Source organism: Miscanthus floridulus, chromosome 19 (assembly GCF_019320115.1).
Source record: "Miscanthus floridulus cultivar M001 chromosome 19, ASM1932011v1, whole genome shotgun sequence".
Lineage (NCBI taxonomy): Eukaryota > Viridiplantae > Streptophyta > Magnoliopsida > Poales > Poaceae > Miscanthus > Miscanthus floridulus.
This window is the reverse complement of record NC_089598.1, coordinates 100,173,948-100,180,716: the sequence shown is the minus strand read 5'-3', so window position 1 is coordinate 100,180,716 and position 6,769 is coordinate 100,173,948. Positions and strand designations below refer to the sequence as shown.

Genomic DNA, 6,769 nt, shown 5'->3' with positions numbered 1-6,769 from the left:
ACCACATATATCTATGTGGATTATTTCTAAAATTCCTGTGCTTCGTTTGGCATCTTTCTTAATTTTCTTGACATACTTTCCTTTGATGCAATCAATACATTGCTCTAAATCTGAAAATTCTAAGTGCGGGAGAATTGATTCCTTAACCAATCGTTCCATTCTCCCCCTCGAAATATGGCCCAAGCGACAATGCCATAATTTCGAAGAGACAGTATCAATTCTCTTTCGCTTCTTAGTTACATCCGCAGATGGGGAATCATTCACATTCTCATCACATACATTGTTCGCATTCTCAGCAAGAGATAATAAATAAAGCTTGTCTTGTCGGAAGGTAAGACCAACACATTTATTATTAATCAGTATCTTACACTTGCCATCACCAAAATGGCAATCAATTCCATCATCATCAAGTTTCAAAACACTTATCAAATTTCTACGCAAAGAGGGAACATAAAGTACTTCTTTAAGTCTAAGTACAAAACCATTATTCAATTCTAAAGAAAAATCTCCAATGGCTTCAACATTGGCTTGCACTCCATTCGCAACTTTAATCGTTCTTTCTCCTCTTTGCAAGGTTCTCGTCCCACTTAACCCCTGTAAAGAATTTGCAACATGAGTAGTTGCTCCTGAATCAACCCACCAAGTGGATTTGTCATAACATAAATACAGGGATTCATCTACAAATGTAATAAATTCATCACCTTTCTTTAGCAGAGATTTCAGAAAGTCTGGACAATCCCTCTTGTAGTGTCCCTTCTTGAAGCAATGCTTGCACTGATCTTTTCCAGCTCCACCATACTGCTGATTCTCAGAATCCTAGGGTTTCTTTCCCTGTGAACTGGAGGAAGAGGTCTTATCTCACTTAGGTTTCCCTTGTGGTTTAGAATTCTTGCCATTAAAGTTCTTTCTTTTGTTGTCCTTCATAAAATGAGCAGATTCACCTTGTGAGAACTTTATCCTCTCCTCTTCTTGAGCACACATTGAGATGAGTCTTTCTATGCCCCATCTTTCAGGCTACATATTGTAGTTCACAATGAAGGTGTCATATTCTTTCGGCAAAGAAGCAAAAATCAAATGAATCAGGAAATCCTCCTCCTTCAAATTCATTTCTTTTAGCTTGGATGCCGTAGTGTTTATCTTCAAAATGTGCTCTCTTATGCTACCACCAGTGAATTTCTCATTCACAAGCTTCTTAATCAGTGAACTTGCTGTGGCCTTAGTAGACCCAGTAAACTGACTCTTGATTTTCTCAAGATATTCTTTGGCAGTAGCACATTCAGGGATTGAGCCCCTTATCTGTTCTTCTATGGTGGCTTTGGCTACCAACAGGCACTCGCGGTTGGAGAGAGTCCATTGCCTATGTTCAAGGTCATATTTCATTCTTATTTCAGCATGATCACGCTTTCGAGAAGCGAAATCAGCGTCAGATTCATTGTCACCTCTCACCGGGTCCTCTGGCTCAGTAGGACACGGTGAGGTGATGGCAAAATCGACCTCTCCCAACGCAAGTTCTAATTCATATTTCTCCCGCCACACACGGTGATTGGTTCCGTTGAGTGTCAGGATGTTGGCAATGTTCACAATGCATTTGCCTCCTGAAATCACACCAGAGTAAGTAAGAAACATTTATACATAAAATTCCATGCTTTAACTCAACGTTGGTCAAATTAAAACTTATAATTCATCCATGCAAACATTTTACATCACCGTTGGGCAGAAGTAAAATTAATGCACAATTTCTCATGGATCAAAAATTATAATATTGTTATTAACAACGTTGGTCAGAAAATAACAGTATCATAATCGCATCAAAATTATCATAAATTCATTTCTCTTAAAATTAAATTATCCCGTTGGTTCAAATTTAATCAAAGAGAACAATAATTATCATGCACAGCGGAAACATTAATAATCTTTTCATGTTATTATTTTCCAGAAGCACTAAAAAAATTCATTGTTTTCTGGGCAAAATATCATTGGATAAAATTTGCACAGAAAATTGTATCAAAATCATTCAAATTCATCAAAATATGCATTTAAATTACTCCTGGAAAATAATAACAAAATTTCATTTTTCTTCCTTCTTTCATTTCAGCCCAGCGCGGCCCAAAACCGCGCTGAAAAACCGGCTCGGCCCAGCAGCGCGCGCTGCAGCGGCCCAAGATGGCCCCGAGTCCGCGCGTCTCGCCCAGGCCGCACCCAGGCCGCAACCTGGGCCTGAGCCGGCAAAGCGCCTCGGCAGCGCACACCCGCCTGGGCCTCGACTTGGCCCAGCGCATCTCAGGCGTTCGATCTGATCCGACGGCCGAGCGGCCGTTTCGCGCGGATCAAAAAGGCTCGCCGCGGCCGGCGCCCTGGAAAACCCTAGCCATTCGGCCCTTGCTCTCTCTCTCTCTCTCTTCTTCTTCCTCTCTTCTCAGCCGCAGCGAAGACAGCCGCCACCGAGCAGCCGCGAGCGAGGAAAACAGAGCGGGCGGTCCTTTGCGCCGTCGCCGGCCCCCTCGCCGGCGCGCGCGCTCCCCAACGGGTGAGCATGCCGCCGTCGAGCGGCCTGGCCGCGGCGCTCCCTTGGCCGAGCCCGGCGAGCCCGCGCCCCGGCTCGGCTTCTTCTCCGGCGCCGGCGAAAAAACCGGTTCGGCTCTTCTTCTTTCGCGCCGGTGAGAGTTCATCCGATGCACCCTAACCCTACCCCTTCTTTCCCCTTTCTTTCTTTGAGTTGTTCTTTTCGGGTTTATCCGAATGGGGAAAAACTAGGGTTAGGTTTAGGGTTTGTTCTTGCCGATTCGGGTTAGGGTTTGTTCTTGCCGATTCGTTTTCTTTGCCTTTTATTTCTTTCTTTTCGTTCATCCGAATGGAAAAAATGGGATTAGGGTTAGGGTTCGACCCTTCTTCTTTCTTCTTCCCCTTTTCTCTCTTTCGGATTTGCGTCTAGGGTTCTTGGAATCCGACCCTCCCTTTTCCCCTTCTTCAATCCCTTATTTAGTTTTGATTTTGGGAATTAGGGTTAGGTCTTAGGGTTCGGTTTTCTACTTTCTTTCCCGATCCGCATCAGATCGGTCGGTTTCACTTCCCCGATCTGATTTCTTGTCGAACCGTGGCTTTGATACCATTGTTAGGTTTAGTTTTAGGTATATTCATCGGATCGGGATACTTAGCATAGTAGTAATAGATGTTTGGGTTTCACAGAGAGAGAGAGAGAGGGGTGATAGGTCGCAAACCATCGAATGTCGTAGTTGTTGAAGCTTCGGCCGAGGTTTCGTTGACGGACGCCATCTGCGCGCCGGCAGCGACGGTCGGTGGAGAGAGAGTCGGCGCTGTGGTGTCCTCGGTGGCGGCGTGCGCGTCGGGTGGCGTTGCCGGCGTCGGTGGTGCTTCCCGTCGCTGGCAACGCCCTTTCTCAAGATCGGGTCTAGGGATAGGATATCGGTGGGGTGACTGGCGGTGCGGTGAACCTCGTACCGCGAGCCCTGGCCCCCACCTTTCCTTTATAGCGCTGTGCGACGGGGGCCCACCAACCATGTAGGGTTGGGCGCCCCCGATCAGGGCGCGAGGACAAGGCCCAGTTAGGCCGTTGGGCCTAACTGGTGGGAGATCAATCCTAACAGAGCCAGCCGTGCGTGAGCATGGGGCAGGGGTGGAGCCGGCGGGCCCGGGGGCTGGCCATGGCCACCGCCGTTTCCAACGACGACGCCAATAAACTCACCGTCGTCGTCCTCGGCCCGGGCACCGCCACCACCAAGCCTCCGCCACCGTCGGCGCGTCACGTCCAGTGGCTGCGCGCCGCGGTGCTGGGCACGAGCGACGGTCCAGTCTCCACAGCGGCGCTCATGCTGGGCGTGGGCGCCGCGCGTCTGGGCGACGCCAACGCCGACGACCTGCGCGGCGGCGGCGTCCTCCTCGTGGGGCTTGCGGGCCTCGTCGCGGGGCCTGCAGCATGGCCATCGGCGAGTACGTGTCCGTGCACGCGCAGCTGGACGTCGAGTTGGCCGAGCTCAAGTGCGCGGCCGAGTAGGAGGACGAGGAGTCGGTGACGGGTGACGGAGACGGAGATGACGGAGCACCACCGTACCGGGCCACAGCCGTGGACCTCCTCTCGAGCCCAGGCCAGGCGGCGGCGGCCTCCACGCTGTCATTCGCGATCGGGGCGGCCGTGCCGCTGCTCGCGGCGTGGTTCGTCACGAGATACAGGGCGCGGGTGGCGGTGGTCGTGGCTCGTGCGGCTCTCTACTGCAGCTTACCACCGTCTTCCTCATGCGGCTGCCAGAGCTCTGCTCGAGCACGGCCAGGTGGGCGAACTCCCCTGACCGGCACGTGGGCGAGCTTCCGATCCTAGTCGCCGCCGGCCCTCCTCCGCCCCGCCCCGGCTAGATCTGGAGGTCTGCCACCGCCGGAGGCCGCCCTCCACCCCGCAACGACGCCCTCCTCGGCTTCGGGATGCCGGCGTGCGCCCTAGCCCCACGCGCCTCTCTGTCTAGCCAGCCACCACCGGCGCGTGGGGCGAGCTCCCTTGACCACCCCCGGTCCCCCTCGCGCTCTTCTTGAGGAAGAAGGTGCCGTGTCACTGACAGTTTGGCCCACGAGATAGAGAAAAAAAGAAGGGAGAGGACAGAGTTACGAAAGAAGGGTATTTTGGACATCATCCTAGGCCAGGCCCATATGTCAGAGTTGACAAACGGCAGAAATCAAATAGAAGACGGGCGGAATGACTTAAGAGGAAAAAAAAATCATGACACGTGTGTTTGAACTTTTTAGTGGTCTAAGTATCTTTCCTAATAACACACGCGTAAAAAGCTCAAAAGTAATATGCATCGAACGGAACCTGCCTTATTTGGACAACTACGGAGTCGGGGCCCGGGGTGCCTGGCCACATGGGTTCGTGCACGTAGACTTTGTTAGGGCAGCTCCAATGTAGTGCTAATCTAGAACCCGTGTGGTGAGAGAAAAGGCAGTAGAAGTCGATAAAGCAATAGAAGTCAATTTCACGATGAAGCAACCGAATCATGGCAAAAGATTTTACGGTTCGATGCTCAAACACGATTCGAACACAGAGGGAAAAAAAATACACGAAGGGAGTTAAAGTTTAAGAGAGAAATTTACCTACCAATGTCCACACCAGAAGAAACGAACCGTTCTCATAATGGCTTTTAGCAGGCCCACCAAGTCAGGTCTGGACTCTAGTGTGTCATGGAATCGAATGCGATCCTAGACTTTAGTGTGTCCCTCGCAAAAAAAAAAAGAGTTAAATGCATTAGTGGTCCATCAACTTGTGCTCTAGTTTTACTTAGGTTCATCAACTCTGAAAGTGATTTTTTGGTCCATAATCTTTGTTAGTGGAGTATTCCTAGTCCATACCCCATTTATTTCAATTTTTTATCCGACGTGGCACCTCAGGTCCAGGTGGACGCCGCACACATGCATGCATGGCGTGGTCGGAGACGGACGCCGCGCTGTTCGCGGCGGTACTGGGGCGGGACGCGATGCACCACCTGGCCACCACGCCGCCGCACCTGGACGAGCCCGCGGCGTCGGCGCCCGAGCTGCAGGCGCGCCTGCAGGACCTCGTCGAGCCGGAGCTCCATGGCGTGGCCGCTGGACGTCCGCCCTCCCCACACTGCTGCTCGGCGCCATGGAGCTCCGGCTGCGGCCGCTGGGCGCCGTGGAGGTCCGGTCGCGGCCTCGACGCCCGCCCTCCCCGCACAGCTGCTCGACGCCATGGAGCTCTGGCTGCCTCCCCGTGCGCGGCCGCTCGACGCCATGGAGCTCCGGCTGCCTCCCCGCGCCGACCCGCCTCGACGCCATGGAGGTTCAGCCGCGGCCCTCCTCCCCGTGCCGGCTCGCCCTCCCCACGCTGGCCCGCCTCGATGCCCAGCTCGCTCGTCTCCCTCCTCTGCACACGCCTCCACACGGACGCTCGGGGTGCAGAGGCGACGAGCTCTGCCGGGATCTCGCCGGTGAGCTGGTTGTGCTGCAGTCTCAAGCTCACCAGCAGCTCGCCCGTGCCCACAGCGGCAGCGACGGCACCTCCTCACATGGGCACGACGCCGTGGAGCAGGATGTTGCTGGGCTTGAGGTCGCGGTGCGCCACGGCCATAGCTGTGCCAAGAACAGAATCGGTGTGCGCGTGCACGCACTGACGCGCACGAGCGTCGGCCATGGCGTTATGTCAAGGAATCTGCTCCAGCTCACCAAGGCCAATCACCTCGTCGTGTTTCTCTGCACCAGCGGCCAGAACGCCAGGCCCCGGATCGGAAGCAACACTGGTCGTCCCTAGTGCCGGCGCCGCAGCAGGAGCAGGACGACGGCGGTGGCTACGTGGCCGTGGTGGTTGCTCGCCCGCATGCCTGCATCTGCCCAGCAGCTTCTGTGGCGGCGGCGACGCGCCGCGCGAGTGCTTGCTCGCGTGCCTGCATGGCGGCAGCGACGGCTCGCCCCGTCACCCGCGTGCCTACGCGGCCACGGCGATGGCCCACCGGCGCTTGCTCAGCAGCCGCGGCAGTGACGCACCCACGCACAGCTATGGCTTGGCCCATGCGAGAGGTATTTGTTGGTAGCTGTTCTTGGCACAGCTATAGCGCACAGCTATGGCGGTGACCCAGTCGTCCCCGCCGCCGTAGAGCGCGTGCAGCCGCAGCAGCGCGCGCTTCCGCGCCACGCCCCGCTCGACGAGGTCCTGCAGGCGCGCCTGCAGCTCGGGCACCGACACTGCGGGCCTGTCCAGGTGCGGCGGTGTGGTGGCCAGGTGGTGCGCCGCGTCCCGCCCCAGCACCGC

At 54.6% G+C, this 6,769-nt stretch overlaps 1 pseudogene; it reads left to right on the top strand.

Annotated features, from left to right (window-relative positions):
* Positions 1 to 3,623: 3,623 nt before the first annotated feature.
* On the top strand, positions 3,624 to 4,333 carry LOC136526482 (vacuolar iron transporter homolog 4-like; annotated as a pseudogene).
* The last annotated feature ends 2,436 nt before the right edge of the window (positions 4,334 to 6,769 follow it).